Raw genomic sequence first — 20,974 nt, forward strand, 5'->3', positions numbered from 1 at the left:
TATGGGGGTAGGGTGGAGGTGTTGACCTTGGGTAGGGTGCTCTTTCCAAGAGCCGGTGCAGACTCGATGGGCCGAATGACCTCCTTCTGCACTGTAAATTCTATGACTGTAAATTCTATGATAAAAGTATGAGGTGATACACTTTGGAAGGAGTAATGTGAGTATTCAATGAATGGTCTGACACTGGGACATTCCGAGGAACAAAGGGACCTTGCCGTGTTTGTCCTTAGATCTCTGAAGACAGAAGGGCAGGTTAATCAATCAGGGCATAGATTACAAAAGCAGGGAGGTCATGTTGAAGTTGCATAGAACTTTGGTGAGGCCTCAGTTAGAGTACTGTGTGCAAATCTGGTTGCAATTATAGGAAGGATATGATTTCACTGGAGGGGTTTCAGAGGTGATTTACTAGAATGTTGCCTGTGATGTAACATTTAAGTTATGAAAAGAGGTTGGATCAACTCGGGTTGTTACACTGGAGAAGAGAAAACAGAGGGATGCCTTGATCGAGGTTTAGGGGTTAGGAGGTTTAGTGGGGGGGGGGGGGGGGGGAGTGAGGAAAATAGTTTTTACCTAGATGGTGGTGACGGTCTGGAATGCACTGACTGGGAGGGTGGTAGAGTTGGGTGCCTCACATCCTTTTGAAAGTACCTGAATGAGCACTTGGCACGTCTTAACATTCAAGGCTATTGGACAAGTGCTGGCAAATGAGATTAGGTAGGCAGGTCGGGTGGTTTTCTTGCATCAGTGCAGACTCAATGGGTCGAAGGACCTTTTCTGCCCTGTATTGTTCTGTGATTCTGACATCAATCATTGAAAAAATGTCAGAATCTGCTTTTAAAGAAATCTTGACAATGTTGTCATCGACTGTCCCTCAATTTGAGGATGGTGCCAACTCTGGTTCATGAGTTTATGCCATGGGTTTTTATGTGACTGAACAGGCCAATTCTCAACCCACAGATTTTTGGAAACATGGGAAAGGATGTCTCACAAAGTAGTAGTAGGATCCAGAATGCAGGATTGTGTTACTTTCCTTCTCTGCACCAGTCTGCCTCATCATTAAGACATTGTGATTAAAAATGTGATGCAACTTGATGGATACCAACCAATGAAAAATGAAATGAAATGAAAATCGCTTGTTCTCACAAGTAGGCGTCAAATGAAGTTACTCTGAAAAGCCCCTCGTCATCATATTCCGGCGGCTGTTCGGGGAGGCTGGTACGGGAATTGAGCCCACGCTGCTGGCCTGCCTTGGTCTGCTTTAAAAGCCAGCTTTTTAGCCCTGTGCTAAACCAGCCCCAATTCCGAATGGTTGGCAGCAAGCTCTTCCCAGTCATTGATGTCAATGCTGCCACATTTCAAGGAAATCCTTCAGGGTGTCTTTGAAGCATTTTTCTTTTGTTCTACCCAGAACTTGGGCCATTTGAGAGTTGAGAAAACAGGACCTGGCTGTTTTGTGGCCATCCAGACACAGTGTCGCGTTCAGCAAAGTCAATTTTGTAGGGATTTGCCTGTATGCTGATGGAGCTGGTTTGACCATCCTCCCATTGAAACCAGAGAACACAGTGCGGTGATTACTGATGGAATTTTTTTAGTGCTCTTCTATGTTGTTGATTCACAGTCTAGGATTCATTGCAATACAGGCGTCTGGAGACAAACTTTCACCATCTGCCATGGTGGGATTCAAACCCAGGTCACATGGGTCTCCCTTGAAGTTGGAAGTTTTGTAGAACTTCTTTAGTTTCTGGAAAGCTGAGCTGGCACAGTTAATCTGGTGTTTGGTCTCCTCATCTGTGGTGGCCTTTAAGGAGAGATGGTTGCCAAGGTATAGGAAGTGTCCATTATATTCCAGAGTGTCTCGCTCAAAATGTATGAGAAGTGGAATATTTGACTATGAGTTGATATGCGTTTTATTTTGGCAACATTCAAGGACAGGCTAAGCTGCTTTCAGGCAGAGATTGAGTGTAGCATACACATTTGGCGTGGAGTGGTAATGACATTACAGTGAACCCCACAATGTAGATCATGTTTATCTATGCTGCTCAGCTTAGTTTATACATGGAGATGACTGAGGTTGAAGAGTTTTCCATCTCAATGATATTTAATGCTGATATCAGAGGGCACTTGATCATTGATTAGTGAATAGCCACATTCTTGTGAATCCTTTCTGCACTCTCTACAATCCTTATTAAAGTCTGGATTCCACCCAGAACTGGATGCAATACTCCAGCAGAGGCCAAACTAACATCCCCCTATTAATAAAGCCTAGGGTACCATGGACAGGATTCTCCACCCCAGGATGCTTAGATCACGTTCCCCAGTGGGATGGAGAATCGGTCGTCGGGTGAAAATGGAAATCACTGACCCGATCACGATGCTCTGGCAGTGGCAGTGGAAACGAATGATAAGTGCAGTGAGATCACACGCTTGACTGATTGGAATGCACTGAGTGCCTGGAATGCACTCACCTCTCTTTGATATTGTTAATGTTCACAAACATTGGGGGTTTCACCACTGAGGTCACTGAACCATGAAGGGAGATGAATGAATCAAAGCTGCAGGTGGTTTGTAGAATCAGTAAAACACATACCTCAACTAGAAAGCTATGATGTCTTGCAGTTTAGAGATCAGGCACAGGTCACAGCTGCTCTCCTTCCAGGAACAGGCATGTGGAGCAGTAAGATAAGAGTTAAACTGTATTTCTTCTCACATCCCCTGTCTGGACTTCTCTCTAACATCCAAACAAGAGGTTCATTTTCTGGAGGGGGGTGTCTGTGTGGGGTTTGAGAGGGAAGACCCCTTCACGGGTCCCTGTGGATCCTACTATAGAGGATCTTGTGGGGGGAAGGGTTCCCCTATTACTGGGGTCCCTGTGGGGAGTCTTTCTGTTCCAGTGGTTCCAGCAGCGTTCTCCCTATTACAGACGTCCTTGTGGAAGTGTCCCTATTACAGGGGTCCCAGGGAGGTGCAGGTTGGGTCACCCCAATACTTGGGGACAGGGAGGCACATGGTAAATCTGGGGGCGGGGAGCTGCAGTGCGGCCAGCAGAGGGTGGCGGTTCGGCCAATTTACAGTGCGGGAGAGTGGACAGCCGTAGGACCTTGCTATCAGGCATAAATTTGCATGATGTGGAACACTAAATTGTTTACCGGTTTGAGCTCCCAGGGGAATCGTAAACTGGTTGCAATTCAGCTCCAGCTGAACAATGGACGGGATTCCCCATTTCTGAGACTAAGGGAGGGATTCTCCGTTCCATGACGCCATTTTCGTAATCGGCAATCGGGCAGAGGATCCATTTTTACAATGAAATCGGGGGCCTGTTTTTGAACTCTCTGCCTCCTCCAAAATGGAGTACGCTGTTGGGACAGCCTCAGGACGTTACCTGAAGGCCCTCCCCAGATGGTCTGCCCCCGATGGGCTGAGTTCCCAACTGCGCGGTTGGTGTGTGATCTCAGCGGTCGGGAACCCGGCGTGATGGGTGCAGACTGTGTCTAGCATTGCCATAATCGGGCAGGAGCCGTACTGCTGGCCGGGGGGGGGGCTTCGGTGAGGGCTGGGGGTTTGGTGGGTGGTGGCCCGGGGATGGCTAATGGGTGGCACCATGTTGTACGGTGCGTCCGCTGCAGGTCGTCGCCGTGCGAATACGCAGCCATGGACCTGGCCATTCTCCAGGCATTTATATCGGGAGGCCGCACATTTTACATGGCGCGGCTGCTAGCCCCTCACCGGTCAGAGGATCGATGCTGGGACTACGTAAAATGCCACGGATCCTCCGGACATAGCCCCAGAATCTGAGAATCCAGTACTAAGTGTTGACGCCAACGGAGAATCCGTGGACTTTCACAACCAAAAAATCGACCCCACACCTGCACCGATTCTGCTACTACTGATGGGCTTGCACCGGTGCCGTGTGGAATACATTTGATTCTAATGAAAAACAGTGTGAGTTCGCTGGGTCCGTGATCGACACTAGGGAGGCTGACAAGTTGCAGCCGCACTACACATTACTCTCCCCACAAACACTCATCCCAGCCAAAAAGATGGCACTGGTTGTGCTGGAGTGTGCCCATGCAGCTGATGGGCTGTCTGGGGCCAGCGGGCACCCGGGGGAGGGGGGGAGGGGGTTAGGGGGGGGTGCCCTGGAAGGACACACCTATATGACACCTATATGACCAATGGTACCAGAGTCAAAGTGGGCCGTTAGAGGTGTGCGCAGCTGCATGTCTGCCTTGCCAGCTGCGGCAATGGTGCACCGTGCCTGTCCACTCTGACCTCACAGCCCACGCCCTGGCCACTCCCCGCTATTCCCCTGCAGAAACCCCCCGGCCAGCGCATCAACTGTCAGCAAACTATGGTAATGTTGGACACCTTACGTAACCCCTCTCTCTCCCTCCGCAGCCGCCACGCCAATTTCACAATTTTTAAAAGCACAAGTAAACCATGCTGTTGAGAACTCAGCCCATCTCAAGCTGAGAATCGCGGAGGCCCTGGAAAGTATCGGGTCGGGACCGCTAATGATATGCAAACGGTGTATACTGTATGTGCGGAGTGAAACACATTGACGTCGCTGATGAGATGACGATTTAGGAAGGTGGCTCACCATCACCTTCTCAAAGGCAATTAGGGCTAGGCAATAAATGCTGCCTCGCCAGCGACATTCAGATCTTGTAAATTATTTTTTTTTTAATTACTTAACTACCAGGCCCTTCTACTCCTTTAGAATTATATCCTTTATTTTATATTGTTTCTCCAGACTCCTGTGCGGAGTCTGCACGTTCTCCCCATGTCTGCCTGGGTTTCCTCCGGGTGCTCCAGTTCCCTCCCACAGTCCAAAGACGTGCAGGTTAGGTGGATTGGCCATGATAAAATTAATGACCAAAAAGGTTAGGAGGGGCTATTGGGTTACTGGGAAAGGATGGAAGTGAGGGCTTAAGTGAGTTGGTGCAGACTCAATGGGCCGAATAGCCTCCTTCTGCACTGTATGTTCTATGTTCCACATTCTTCCCATCAAAATGAATCACTTCATTTTCTCCACATTGAACTTCATCTGCCACCTGTCTGTCCATGGTGCCAAGTTGTCTATATGCCTTTAAAGTTCAACGCTACCCTCCTTAGTGTACAATGCTTCCAATTTCCATATGACCAGCATATTTTGAAATTGCATCCTGCACACCAAGGTCTAATTCATTAGTTTCTATCAGGAAAGAAAGGGGTGAAACATTGACCCTGGGAACGACACTACTAACCTCTGATTATATATCCACATTACTACTGCCCCAGTAGGTGTAGTGTTATTGTCACTGGACAGGTAATCCAGAGACCCAGAGTACTCTTGGGTCCCAGGTTCAAATCACACTGTTGCAGATGGTGAAATTTGAATTCAATAAAAATCTGGAATTAAAAGTGTAATGATGACCATGAAACCATTGTCACAAAAACCCATCTGGTTCATTAATATCCCTTAGGGAAGGAAATCCACCGTCCTTACCTGGTCTGATCTATATGTGACTCCAGATCCACAGCAATGTGGTTGGCACTTAACTGCCCCTCAAGGGCAATTACGGGTGGGCAATAAATGCTGGCCAGCCTACAATGCCCACGTCCCACAAATGAATTTGCTTACAATTCTGTTTTTCAGCAATGTATCAAATGTCTTTTGAAAGTCCATGAATACCACTTGCATCCTGTACACCAAGGTCTAATTCACGGTTTATACCTATATCGTTGGTGCCTATCTGCAAAACACAGCTGGTTGTTTACCCTCCCCCTCCAAAATGTCCTGCATCCTTGACCCTTGCACCTGCAAGGCAACATACCATCCTGGAATCTTATTTACATCTACAGAAATGTTCCCCTTACCATTGAGTCCCCTATCACCACAGCTCTGCCATTCTTTTTCCTGCCCTCCTTCAGCCAAGGTGCCATGAACCTGGCTGCTGCCACCTTCCCTGATGAGCCATCTCCCGCAACAATTCCAAAACAGTATATCTGTTTTGGTGGGAGATGACCACAAGGGGACCCCTGCACTGCCTTCCAACTCTTCCTCTATCTGGTGGTCACCCACTTCCTATCTCCCCCAGTAATTTTTATCTGCAGCGTGACCAACTCAGTGAACATGCTGTCCACGATTCCTCAGTATCGCGGATGCTCCAAAGAGAATACATCCGCAGTTCCAGAGCCATCAAGCAGTCAAACAGGAGCTGCAGTTGGACACACTTCTTGCACGTGAAGGAGCCAGGGACACCAGAAGGGTCCCTGAATTCCCACATCGCACAGAAGGAACATGACACGGGTCTGGGATCTCCTGCCATGATTTAACCCTTAAGTTAACTTACAACAACAACTACAATGCCAAGAGAAAAAAGAAAAGAAAAACTACTTATCAGTCACCAGCCTATCACTTCCCTGCTGGCTGTGGCATCACGGTTCAATTTCTTTCTACCTCTCACTTGCCCTTGAGTCTTCCTCGTCGGTCCACCTCTCCACTCCTCCCGATGATAGGCACCTCTTTCCCCTCAGCACCAAATTCCCACTCAGCTCCAAATTCTCAATACCCTCACTCCGCCTGACTGGTCGTGTGCAAGTTCTCTGGGCATCCGGACATCCCGGGACGGAGAATCCCGCCCATTGTTTTACACTGTTGGCCCATATGAAGGTGTGCAGTGTCTGGAGTATGAGTATTTTATTCACATAATGCTATATTACATCTGAAACTCAATACTTAGTTTCAGACACTAATTGCGAGGTTAATTATCCATCAGAGGATATATCGTTTCAGTGCGTTTTCTTCCTTTTGGAGTTTTTCTTATTTTAAATTAGTGTGTACTTCTTACATCTGATTCCATTCATTGTAAAGTTGATGTGCCAGCAGTAGTCATGAACAGTGGGTAGCACAGTTGCTTCACAGGGCAGGGTCCCGGGGTTGATTCCGAGCTTGGGTCACTGTCTGTGTGGAGTCTGCACATTCTCCCCATGTCTGCGTGGGTTTCCTCCGGCTGCTCCGGTTTCCTCAGACAAATCCCGAAAGTCATGCTGTTAGCTAATTTAGACATTCTGAATTTTCCCTCCGAACAGACACCGGAATGTGGCGAACCGGGGTTTTTCATGGTAATTTCATTACTGTGTTAATGTAAGCCTACTTGTGACAATGAAATTTATTAAAAGAACCTACCTTGTCTGCTTCACATTTGTAGTCTTACCTTCGAAGTAATAAACATTCCCTGGAGTGCAAATTGTTTGCACTGGTATATGAACAATGAACAAATTCCTGTTATCATGAATTGAGCTTTTCTATACATATCTAATGACCGTACCCACAACATAATAGATGTGACACAATTGTTCTGATTGCTGCAGTACAAATCATCATATGCAAGGCGTCTTGGGACCAAAAGGCAAGTTACAAGATAACATAGATGTCAAGCTGTTTAAGTACAGTGTCTGCAGAACACACACAATGCTGGAACAGCTATCTGTCAGCAAATCCATTGCACTGAAGGTTTTAACTCTCTTTGTGTAGCACATTTAGTGCTCAATTAAATCACCTACATTAATTCTTGCCTGGATTATTTTAGTTTAGTTGTAAATTAATTTAAAGTTGTGTTAACAATTGCATTAAAATATCAATGGCTTTAAATTAATGCAAACACATTGGGCAAAATAGTAACAAGGGACATTGAGAGAATTAAGCCTCCCAATGTGCAATTGTTTGCCTTGAGACAAGTTGGAGCGAGACTCCTCCACGTATTTTAACGTTGCACAGGAGCTTGCATCTTGGTCAGCTCTGTGAATCAAACATTTTCTGGTAGATGTTTCTTCAATATTCTGGTTTATATCAAAATCCACATCTGCATCGTCTGCAGTAATCTGTAACCTCACCCTGAGACAAGCTGGCATCTGTGACATCCTAATTTCCTGTTCTAACATCTTCACACTTGTGATTCAGCAGCTGTGTCTTTTCCTCCGTGAACCAAGCTTTTAAAATGGTGCACGATGTCAATATCTGAGCTGATATTTTCGAGGATCAACTCGAGTGATGGTGCATCTTCATCAGCGACTTGAGTTGAGTTGTTAGTCGATTTCTTCTGGCTTGGTATAATTCTTTAATTATTTGGTGTTTTCTAGTTTTGCTTAAAGTTGCAGAAATAGACAGAAAATGGGGTATTTGGTGCTGAGGCCTCTTTCGCTCATTTAAAAGCTTCCACACAAACCGTTTCTTCCCTCTAATGTCTGCATTAATAACTCTTCGCATCGCCATAAAGCCTCACTTGGAAAATGCAGAGAGGTTAAGCCAGTAGAGCAATTAAGCCAGAAAGGTGGCCATAGCCACCCAGGGTATTCAGGGAGCAATTCTCTTACCAGATTCCCAGCACTGTGCAATGTGTACGATGTCTGTCCTTCAATAAGGATGTCCTCCATCTGCTGCAGACACAACTAGAATGTCAAAGCAGGGAAAGGATCACATTGCTAATGGCTGCGTAGTTAAGCGTGATTGGGAGGAACATGATACCAATCATTCAAAATTACACCAACTTGTTTACCCGGCTGCATCTTGCTTTGAGTCACATTGTCTTAATGGTGAGGCAGTGCAGTGGCAGAGAAGGAAAGAATAGGAAACAAATAGGGCAGCAGGGTAGCATGGTGGTTAGCATAAATGGTTCACAGCTCCAGGGTCCCAGGTTCGATTCCCGGCTGGGTCACTGTCTGTGTGGAGTCTGCACGTCCTCCCACTGTGTACGTGGGTTTCCTCCGGGTGCTCCGGTTTCCTCCCACAGTCCAAAGATGTGCGGGTTAGGTGGATTGGCCATGCTAAATTGCCCGTAGTGTCCTAATAAAAGTAAGGTTAAGGGGGGTTGTTGGGTTACGGGTATAGGGTGGATACGTGGGTTTGAGTAGGGTGATCATGGCTCGGCACAACATTGAGGGCCGAAGGGCCTGTTCTGTGCTGTACTGTTCTATGTTCTATGTTCTAAATCCCGCACTCCAGATCCCACTACCACTTGGGATCTCCTGCCTCATGTGTCTAAAGATCATTGGGTTGAGAATCGGCTTCTTGAGTCACATGAAGAGCCATTGCATAAAATCATGACTTGAGTGACGTCATTCTCAAATTGAGGGATAGCCAACATCGCTGCTGCCGATAGTTGTGTTTTCTACCATACATCAGAACTGGTGGCTGCCTTTCTTGGAGATTTTGACGACATTTAGGTGTCATCATAACTGTCTAATTTTTTAAAAAGACATATTTGTTCATGGATATGGGGGCCGCTGGCTCAACCAGTATCTTATTGTCCATCCCAAATAGCCTTTACCACAGAGGTGTGGTTCTTCTCTATCATTTTGGAAAGGGATATTCATTGAGCCTCAACCTCCAATTAATTGTTCAATTGTACCCACCATTCATGACTGGATGCGGCAGAACTGCAGTGCTTAAATCTGATTTATTGGTTGTAGGAAATGCTTAGTTCTGTCTATGATATGCTTCTTCCATGGTTTAGTTTCAAAATGCAGCCATTTCAGTCGATAGTGGTGCTACAAAGTCACTGTGAAGTTGCCCACCCAGAGTACATTCTGTGACTTGCCACCCTCATTGCGTCGTCCAATATGAAGGACGACTGGTTCATCAGCTGGAGGAGTGCAGTCGGTGGTAATCAGCAGCAGGTTTCCTTACCTATATTTAATCTAGTGCCATGAGACTTCAAGGGGTCTGGGGAGCCACAGGACCACGCCACCCCAAATGTATACCAGTGTGCGACCACCTCTGCTGTGTCTATCTTGCTGATGGGGACAGGACGTAACCATGGATGATGATGGAAAAGTCTGGAACCAGGGGTGAAATTCTCCCCTACCCGGCTTAGCACCAAAGGCCGTTGGCGCCAACCACTCCGGCGTCGGACCTCCCCAAAGGTGCGGAATTCTCCGCACCTTTAGGGGCTAGGCCCATGCCGGAGTGGCTCCCGCTCCGCCGACTGGCGCCAAAGGCCTTTGGCGCTACGCCGATCGGCGTCGGGGCTGGCCGAAAGGCCTGTGCCGGTCGGCGTGAGTCCGCGCATGCGCTGGAGCGTCAGCGGCCGCTGACGTCACCATCAGCGCATGCGCCGGGGAGGGGGTCTCTTCCGCCTCCGCCATGGTGGAGGCTGTGGCGGCGGCAGAAGAAAAAGAGTGGGCCCACGGCACTGGCCCGCCCGCCTGATCGCGGGTCAGGCCACCGTGGGGGCACCCCCCGAGGTCAGATCGTCCCGTGCTCCCCCCCCCCCCCCCCAGGACCCCGGGGGTCCGCTCGCGCCACCAATCCCGCCGGCACAGAGGTGGTTAAAACCACGCCGGCAGGAGAGGCCTGACAACGGCGGGACTTCGGCCCATCGCGGGCTGGAGAATCGCCGCGGGGGGCCCGCCGACCTGCGAGGCGTGATTCTCACCCCTGCCGATTCCCGGGTGGCGGATAATGCCGGCCGCGGCGGGGGCGGGATTTACGCAAGCCCCGGGCGATTCCCCGACCCTTCGGGGGGGGTCGGAGAATTCCGCCCCATAGCTGTAATGTATGGTTTGGTGAATATGGCTCTGTCAGGCTGTTGATTGATAAGTCTGTGGCACAGCTCTCCTAACTTTGGTTCAGTCCCTCGATGTTAGTGAGAAAAGTTTTGTATTATTGACTGTGCAAGATGTGCTTTTGTAATTCCCAGTGCCTCGGTCGATAAAAACATGAGAAATATAATTGAGTAGGCCATTCGGCCCTCTATCTTCTCCATCATTCAATAAGCTCTCATGACTGATTGGATCATGGCCTGCATTCCACCTTCCTACCTGCACTCCATAATTTTAAACTTGCTTGCAGAACAAAAATATGTCTAATTCAGCCTTGGATATATTCAATTACTCAGCCTTTACTGTACTCTGCGAAAGAGAATTCCAAAGACTAAAGACTCTTTGAGAGAGGAAATTCCTCCTCATTTCGGTCTTAAATGGGAGAACGTTACTTCTGGATTCCCTCACAAAGGGAAACATCCTCTCACAATCTACCCTGTCAAGCTTCTTCAGAATACAGTCCGGAATTCTCTGGCTTTCCCCGCTGGCAGCTTTCTCCCGCCCACCGGTTTCCCAGTGGCATGGGGTGATTTCAATGGGAAATCCCATTGACAAGCGACAAGAAGAGAGAATCCCGCTGCCAGCGAATGGCGCGCTGCTGAGAAACACACAGCTGGGGAACCGAAGAATCGTGCCGCTTTTTAAAAAATGTTCTTCTCAATTCCAATCAGTCTCGGCTCAACCTACTTAACCTTTCCACTTAGGGCAAGTCCTTCATAGGAGGAATCAGCCCAAGTGAACTGTGTGTGAACTGCCTCCAACACAAATAGCTCCTTCCTTGGATAAGGGGATCAAAACTGCGCATAACATTCGAGCTCTGGCTTCACCAATGTGTTGCACAGTTGTAAGCAGACTTCCCTACTTTTAGACTCCTTTCCGCTTGCAATTCATGTCAACATTCCATCTGTTTTCTCAGTTCCTATAGTACCTGCATGCTAACTTTTTGCAATTGGTGTACAAGGGAACCCAGATCCCTCTGAAACGCAGAATTCTGTCGTCTCTCTCCACTTAGATAATATTCTGCTTTTCTATCCCATCGACCATAGTGAATAAACTCATATCTTTCCACGTTATACCCGATCTGCCAATTTTTTGTCCACTCATTTGACTTACCTATATCCTTTTCCAGACTCTTTGGAAATTTTGCAATGATAACTCCTGGGTCCACACTGCCAGGGCTCCTGTCCCCCAAGTCCCTCAACAATATTTACATCACAGACTAATAATAGGTAACTATCGAAAACAAGGGTACAGCCACAAAGAGTAAGTAGTATGGTATAATCCTTCATGAGGTCAGTCTATTAGGTGACCTCCAAGGTCTTCTGGAAGGCCTCAGCTCTCTGACAGGTTCCCCCACCAGTGAGATAGTGTCATCGTGAGCAGCAGCAGGAGGTAGACTCAAAGTCTGAACAGGTGTGTTGAGGGCATCACCCTCTCCAGTTCCCTCAGGAGTAGTAAGAGGGGCCTCTTCTTAGCTCTCAGGTTCCGCTGCGTCTGGCTCCAGTGAAGGAGCATTAGCAGTGCCCACCTGATCCACTTGTTTAGTCATCGGGGCTGCAGCCTTTCTCCTTCTTATGTGTCCTCTGTGCTTTTCCACCCATTTCCCTTGTCCCAGGTATGACACAGGTCCAGACTTTGCCACAATTTTCCCAGATAACCATGATGGACCAGCTGCAAAGCTACTGCCAGAAACTAGGTCATCAGTTTTGAACGGTCTGTTGCCTTTTGTGAAGTTGTGGTGTTTATTTTGGGTAGCTTGCCTCATCTCCAACTTTCCTGTCAAAATGGGGAACACCAGGTCCAGCCCAGTTTGAAGATGGTGATCTATTAATGGTTCTGCTGGTGTAACCCCAGTTGACATGGGACCTATAAAAGAAGGTGATGTAAGAGCATAAGTTTGCATGAAAGGTCAGGGGGGAATGGGGGTGGTTTGGGACAAGAGGTGCATTGGTTGGCATGGATGGGGCATGGAGAGTGAGGGTATGATGGCTAGGCTTTGCATAAGGAATTTGCAATTGCACCCATTGGGCTGGATTCTCCGCTCCCCGATGCCGAAATTGCGTTTGCCGATTGGGCGGCGAATCTATTTTGCCACCCAAAATCAGGAGCGGCGACGGTTTTTGAACTCTCTGCCCCCTGAAAAGCGGCGTAATTCAGGAGTACATCGCAACAATTATCCACGGCCTCAGGCCATTGCCAGAGGCTCGCCCCGCGATGCTCCGTCCCGACCGTCCGAGTTCCCAGCATGGGTTACGTGGGGTCACACCGTTCGTGAACTTTGCATGGCGGCTGTGGACTCAGTCCCGGCCCGCCACTGTCAGGGAGGGCCAATCCGCGGGCGGTGGGGGGGGGGCTTCATTTGGGGCTGGGGGCACTGTGGGAGGGCGGTCCGGGGGGCGCGAACGGCAGAACGGGGGGCAACTACTTTGGCAGTCCAGATCTGCGGGCAGAGTCCGCCATGGAGCAGGGCGTGGCCACTGCAGGCCGCCGCTGTGCGCATGCGCAGCCTCGGAACCGGAAGTGCTGAGGGCTGTATTGGCAGCTAGAGCTGTCCGCTGCATCCCTGCTAGCCTCCAGCAAAATGGGGAATGGATGGCCGTTTTACACCTGTGTTCCCAGCGTAAAACGCCACCATTTTCACACTGAGGTGGGGGACTTAGTCTCCGAAATGGAGAATCCAGCCCATTATCTCCGCAACGCTTTAAGACCCTGGAATATAGGCCATCAGGTCAGTCAGGGGTGATAGAATTAATTTCATTATTATTTGAGCTTTCCACAGTTGTTTGATACAACTGAGTGGCTTGCTCATTCATTTCAGATAACAATTAAGAGTTACCCACACTGATGTTTATTGAGCATCATGGTCGCACAGTGGTTAGCACTGCTGCCTCACAGCTCCAGGGACCCGGATGCAATTCTGGCCTTAGCTGACTGTGTGGAGTTTGCACTTCCTCCCCGTGTCTGCGTGGGTTTCCTCCGGGTGCTCCGGTTTCCTCCCGCAGTCCAAAGATATGCAGGTTAGGTGGATTGGCCATGCTAAATTGCCCCTCAGTGTCCAAAATGTTAGGTGGGGTTACTGGGTTACGGGGACAGGGTGGAGGCATGGGCGTAAGTAGGGTGCTCTTTCCAAGGGCCAGTGCAGACTCGATGGCCCGAATGGCCTCCTTCTGCACTCTAAATTCTATGCTTTTGAGTCACGTGTCGGCCAGGTGGGTAGAGACAGCAGATTTCCTTCCCATAATAATATCACGTACCAGGTCAGTTTTTACAACAATCGACAATGGTTTCATGGTCATCCAAACTTTTAAAAAATTTCACATTTCTTTTTTAAATCGACGGTGAGATGCAAACCTGGGTGCCTGTGTTACAGGTCCAGAGAAAATACCAAAAAGCCATTACCTTCCTTAATTAGAGGGCATTAGTGAACCAGATAGGTTTTAAAACAATCTCGTAGTCTCATGTGATCATTACGATGCTTAGCATCCTGATTCCAAATTTATGAATTAATGGCTTCGAAGGAACTCATATCTCTGGAAATTGCTTTACCACTACCGTTCTATTCATGGATGTGGGCACAGTAATTACCCTTGAGCTAAGTCTTTCTGAGCTATTTCAGATGGCATTCAAGGGTCCACCACATGTAGGACCAGGTAAGGATGGCAGATTTCCTGAAGGGTATCAATGAACACATTTGGGTTTTTACAACAATCATTAGACTTTTAATTCCATGTTTTTTATTGAATTCAAATATCACCATCAGCTTTGGTGGAAGTTGAACCCAGTTTGCCAGAGCAATGCCCTGGATTACTAGTCCAGTGCCAATAGCACCACGCCACAACATCCCCAATGAACAAATGTCAAATAATATTTGTTTCAGTAATTCAAATGTTAATTTGACTCTTTTGGCAGCACTCCTACCTCTGAGTCAGTAAATTGTGGAATTCAAGCCCTATTGCGCATGCAAACAAATAATCTCAACTGACAGTCCTGCAGACATTGGGAAAATGTTGGAATCTATTATTAAGAAAGTCTTAAAAATCCACTTAGAAAATCATAGTGTGATCAGACAAAGCAACATGGTTTTATGAAAGGGAAATCATGTTTGACACATTTTTTTATTCGTTCATAAGGTGTGGGCATCGCAGGCTGTGCCAGCATTTATTACCCATCCCTAATTGCGCTTGAGGGCGCAGTTTAGAGTCAACCACATTGCTGTGGATCTGAAGTCACATGTCGGCCAGACCAGTTAAGGTGGCAGATTTACTTCCCAAAAGGATACTAATGAACCAGCTGGAGTTTTACGACAATTGACAATGGTTTCATGGTCACCAGTGGACTTTTAATTCCAGATTTTTATTTAATTCAAATTTCACCATCCGCAGTGTCGGGATTTGACCATGGTTCCCCAGGGCATTACTTTGGGGCTCTGATTTACTAGTCCAGTGACAATACCACTACAACACAGCCTTCTAGAACCTTTTAACCATGGGACTAGTCAGGTAGGTAAAGGGGAGACAGTAGATGCAAGATACTTGGATTTCAAACACATTCAATCGGTACCATGCACAAGATCACTACACATGAAGGGTGATAAATGGATAGAAAGCAGCGCATGAGAGATAAACAGGGCATTTTCAAGTTGTCAAGCAGTGAACAGGGATTGTCGCTAGGATCTGTGCTGTTCACAATCTATATTCATAACTGATACGAAGAGACAGAAAGTAATGACATTTGCAGATGACAAGCTGGGAAAGAATGCAGAAGATGCAGAGATGTTGACAGTTCAAGTATAAGGCAACACGGTGATAAGTGGAGTATAATGAGTGACACGGTCGCACAGTGGTTAGCACTGTTGCTTGACAGGGTCCCAGGTTCGATTCCCACTTAGGGCACTATCTGTGCCGAGTCCGCACATTTTCTTTGTGTCTGCGTGGGTTTCCTCTGAGTGCTCTGGTTTCCTCCCACAAGTCCCGAAAGACGTGCTTGTTAGATGAATTGGGCATGCTGAATTCTCCCTTTATGTGCCCGAACAGACGCCGGAGTGTGGCGACTAGGGGCTTTTCGCAGTAACTTCATTGCAATGTTAATGTAAGCCAACTTGTGGCAAGAAAGATTATTATTATTATGTGGGGAAAGAGGAGGTTTTTCATTTTTATCCAAAAAATGGAAAGACAAAACGTTTTTTCAAAGGCGTGAAACATGTAAATGTTGATGTTCAGCGGGACTTGGGTGTGTTCACATAAGGAACACAGAAAGATGACATGAAGGTATAAAAAACAAATATGAAGGTGAATGGCATGTTGATCTTTGTTGGAAGAGGATTGAAGTACAAGAATAGGGAAGTTTTTCAATACTTGTACAGGGCTTTGTGAGGCCACAGCTGGAGTATTTGCAGTTTAGCTGTCCATATTTAAGGCAGAATATACTATTGTGGCAGGCAGTACATTAGGCTGAGTAAATTGGATCTATGTACTCTGGAGTTTTGAAGAATATAAAATACTCTCATTGAAACATCCAAGATTTTGAAGAGGCTGGGCAGGGTTGATACTCAGGGGTTGTTTTCCCTAGCTTAGGAACATAGAACATAGAAAATAGAGCACAGAACAGGCCCTACAGCCCACGATGTTATGCCGAACTTTTGTCCCAGATTAAGAACAAATGAATCCACACCCCCATCATTCTACCATAATCCATGTACCTATCCAATAGCCGCTGAAGGTCCAAATATTTCCGACTCAATTACTTCCACAGGCAGTGCAATCAATGCCCCCACTACTCTCTGGGTAAAGAACCTACCTCTACATCCCCCCTATATCTTCCACCATTCACCTTAAATTTTTGTCCCCTTGTAAAGGTTTGTTCTATCCGGGGAAAAAGTCTCTGACTGTCTACTCTATCTATTCCCCTGATCATCTTACACACCTCTATCAAGTCTCCCCTCATCCTTCTCCGTTCTAATGAGAAAAGGCTGAGCACCCTCAACCTTTCCTTGTAAGACCTACTCTCCATTCCAGGCAACATCCTGGTAAATCTCCTTTGCACATTTTCCAAAGCTTCGACATCCTTCCTAAAATGAGGTGACCAGAACTGCACATATTACTCCAAATGTGGCCTCACCAAGGTTTTGTACAGCTGCATCATCACCTCACGGCTCTTAAATTCAATCCCTCTGCTAATGAACACCAGCACACCATAGGCCTTCTTCACAGCTGTATCCACTTGAGTGGCAACTTTCAAAGATCTATGAACATAGAAACCAAGATCGCTCTGCTCCTCTACATTGCCAAGAACCCTACCGTTAACCATGTATTCCGCATTCATATTTGTCCTTCCAAAATGGACACCCGCACAATTTTCAGGGTTAAACTCCATCTGCCACTTCTCAGCCCAGCTCTGCATCCTATCTATGTCTCTTTGAAGCCGACAACAACCCTCCTCACTATCCGCAACTCCACCAATCTTAGCATCATATGCAAATTTACTGACCCACCCTTCAACTCCCCATCCAAGTCATTAATGAAAATCACAAACAGCAGAGGACCCAGAACTGATCCCTGTGGCATGCCACTGGTAACTGAGCTCCAGGCTGAATATTTGCCATCCACCACCGCTCTCTGACTTCTATCGGTTAGCCAGTTCATTATCCAACTGGCCAGATTTCCCACTATCCCATGCCTCCTTACTTCCTGCATAAGTCTATCATGGGGAACCTTATCAAATGCCTTACTAAAATCCATGTACACTACATCCACTGCTTTACCTTCATCCATGTGCTTGATTACCTCCTCAAAGAATTCAATAAGACTTGTGAGGCAAGACCTACCCCTCACAAATCCGTGCTGACTATCCCTAATCAAGCAGTGTCTTTCCAAATGCTCAGAAATCCTATCCCTCAGTATCCTTTCCATTACTTTGCCTACCACCAATGTAAGACTAACTGGCCTGTAATTCCCAGGGTTATCTCTATTCCCTTTTTTGAACAGGGGCATGACATTCGCCACTCTCCAATCCCCCTTGTACCAACCCTGTTGACAGTGAGGATGAAAAGATCATTGCCAACGGCTCTGCAATTTCATCTCCTGCTTCCCATAGAATTCTTGGATATATCCCGTCAGGCCCGGAGGACTTGTCTATCCTCAAGTTTTTCAAAATGCCTAACACATCTTTCTTCCTAACAAGTATCTCCTCAAGCTTACCAGTCTGTTTCACACTGTCCTCTCCAACAATATGGCCCCTCTCATTCATAGATACTGAAGAAAAGTACTCGTTCAAGATCTCTCCTATCTCTTCAGACTCAATAAGGCTAAATCGCTGGCTTTGAAAGCAGACCAAGGCAGGGCAGCAGCACAGTTCAATTCCCATACCAGACTCCCCAAACAGGCGCCAGAATGTGGCGACTAGGGGCTTTTCACAATAACTTCATTTGAAGCCTACTTTTGACAATAAGCGATTTTAATTTCATTCATTTCACAATCTCCTGCTACTGTACTTGATCGGACCTGCCCTCGCTCTAGCCGTTCTCATATTTCTCACGTATGTGCAAAAGGCGTTGGGGTTTTCCTTGTTCCAATGCGCCAAAGATTCTTCATGCCCTCGCTTAGCTCTCCTAATCCCTTTCTTCATTTCCCTCCTGGCTATCTTGTAACCCTCCAGAGCCCTAGAACATTGGGATACTGTTTCAGAAGATGGGACTGAGCATTTAGGGCTGAAATGTGAGGAAAAATCTATTCTCTTGAAGGGTTGTGAATCTTTGTAATCCTCCGCCCAAGATTTCTGGACACTTGGGGAATAAAGGGATAGTGGGAATAGGCAAGAAAATGGATGTAAAGTTGAAGATCAGCCATGAAAGCTTTGAATAATAGAGCAGTCTCAACAGTGTCTACCTGCTATGTCTGAGGTTCATTTGTTTGGATGCATGAGAACAACGCCCCCTGCAAGTTCCACACCTAGGCACGCACCGGTCTGACTTGGAAATATGGCAATGTTCCATCATGGTCGTTGGGTCAAAATCCTGGACCCCCTCCCAATTAGCACGAAGGAGGTACTGCAGTGGTCCAGGAAAGTGGCTTCACATAGATGATTTGGAGTTGGGGACCAAGTGCAATGTGTCTAAGTTTGCAGACGACACTAAGGCGAGTGGTATCGCAAAAAGTGCAGAGGATACTGGAAGTTTGCAGAGGGATTTGGGTAGTTTAAGTGAATGGGCTGGCAGATGCAATACAATGTTGACAAATGTGAGGTTATTCATTTTGGTCGGAATAACAGCAAAGGGATTATTATTTAATTGATAAAAAATGAAAACATGCTGCTGTGTAGAGGGACCTGGGTGTCCTAGTTCATGAGTGGCAAAAAGTTGGTTTACAGGTGCAACAGGTGATTAAGAAGACAAATAGAGTTTTGCCCTTCATTACTAGAGGGATGGAGTTTAAGATTAGGGAGGTTATGCTGCAATTGTATAAGGTGTTAGTGAGGCCACACCTGGAGTATTGAGTTCAGATTTGGTCTCCTTACTGAGAAAGGACCTGCTGGTGCTGAGGATGTGCAGAGGAGATTCACTGGGTTAATCCCAGAGCTGAAGGGGTTGGATTACAAGGACACGTTGAGTAGACTAGGACTGTACTCGTTGGAATTTAGAAAAATGAGGGGGGCTCTTCTTGAAACATATAAAATTATGAAGGGAATAGATAGGATAGATGTGAGGAGGTTGTTTCCACTGGCGAGTGAAAGCAGAACTAGGCAGCATAGCCTCAAAATGAGGGGAAGGAGATTTAGGACTGACCTTAGGAGGAACTTCTTCACCCAAAGGTATGTGAATCTATGGAATTCCCTGCCCAGTGAAGCAGTTGAGGCTCCTTCATTAAATGTTTTCAAGAAAAAGATAGTTTTTTGAAGAATAAATGAATAAAGAGTTATGATGTTCAGCCAGGAAAGTGGAGCTGAGTCCACAAAAGATCAGCCATGATCTTATTGATTTGATTTTGATTTGATTTATTATTGTCACATGTATTAGTATACAGTGAAAAGTATTGATTCTTGCAAGCTGTACAAACAATGCATACCGTACATAGGGAAGGAAGGAAAGACTGCAGAATGTAATATTACAGTTATAGTAAGGTGTAGAGAAAAGATCAACTTAATACGAGGTAGGTCCATTCAAACATCTGATGGCAGTAGGGAAGAAGCTCTTCTTGAGTCGGTTGGTCCGTGACCTCAAACTTTGGTATCTTTTTCCTGATGGAAGAAGGTGGAAGAGAATCTGTCCGGGGTGCGTGGGGCCCTTAATTATGCTGGCTGCCTTTCTGAGGCAGCGGGAATTATAGATAGAGTCAATGGATGGGAGGCAAGTTTGCGTGATGGACTGGGCTGCATTCACGACCTTTTGTAGTTTCCTGCGGTCTTGGGCAGAGCAGGCTCCATACCAAGCTGTGATACAACCAGAAAGTATGCTTTCTATGGTGCACCTGTAGAAGGTGGTGAGGGTCGTAGCTGACATGCCAAATTTCCTTAGTCTTTTGAGAAAGTAGAGTCGTTGGTGGGCTTTCTTAACTATAGTGTTGGCATGGGGGGACCAGAACATACTGTTGGTGATCTCTACATCTAAAAACTTGAAGCACTTGATCCTTTAACTTCGTTCCCATTGATGTAGACAGGGGCATGTTCTCCACTACGCTTCCTGAAGTCGATGACAATCTCCTTTGTTTTGTTGACATTGAGGGAGGGATTATTGTTGTCGCACCACTTCACCAGATTCTCTATCTCATTCCTATGCTCTGTCTCATCATTGTTTGAAATCCGACCCACTATGGTGGTGTCATCATCAAATTTGAAAATTGAGTTGGAGGGGAATTTGGCCACACAGTCATAGGTGTATAAGGAGTATAGTAAGGGACTGAGGACACAGCCTTGTGGGGCACTAGTGTTGAGGATGATCGTGGAGGAGGTCTTGTTGCCTATCTTTACTGATTGTGGCCTGTGGGTTAGAAAGTTCAGGATCCAGTCGCAGAGGGAGGAGCCGAGGCCAAGGTCACAGAGTTTGGAGATGAGTTTTGAATAGTGGAGCAGGCTCGAAGGGCCAGATGGTTAACTCCTGCTCCTAGTTCTTATGTTCTTACATTCCCATCACCTTCTCAAAAGTAAGGGATGGGCAACAAATACTGTCATTGCCAGCGATGCTCAGATTCCGTGAACAAATATAAGGAAATGACGGAGGAAGTGCTGTATTACCAGAAATCAAATCTACTAATTGAGAGGTTCAACTGTGTCTCTATATTGGTGCCAAACCAAATCAGTCCATGCATCAAAACATGGGGATACAAAGGGTCTGAGATTATTGGTGGACAGCGTACCAAAGTATGGCAGTAGTTGGAAAATTAACTAGACTTTGGCAGGTTTG

The sequence above is a fragment of the Scyliorhinus canicula genome, chromosome 6 (assembly GCF_902713615.1).
Source record: "Scyliorhinus canicula chromosome 6, sScyCan1.1, whole genome shotgun sequence".
Lineage (NCBI taxonomy): Eukaryota > Metazoa > Chordata > Chondrichthyes > Carcharhiniformes > Scyliorhinidae > Scyliorhinus > Scyliorhinus canicula.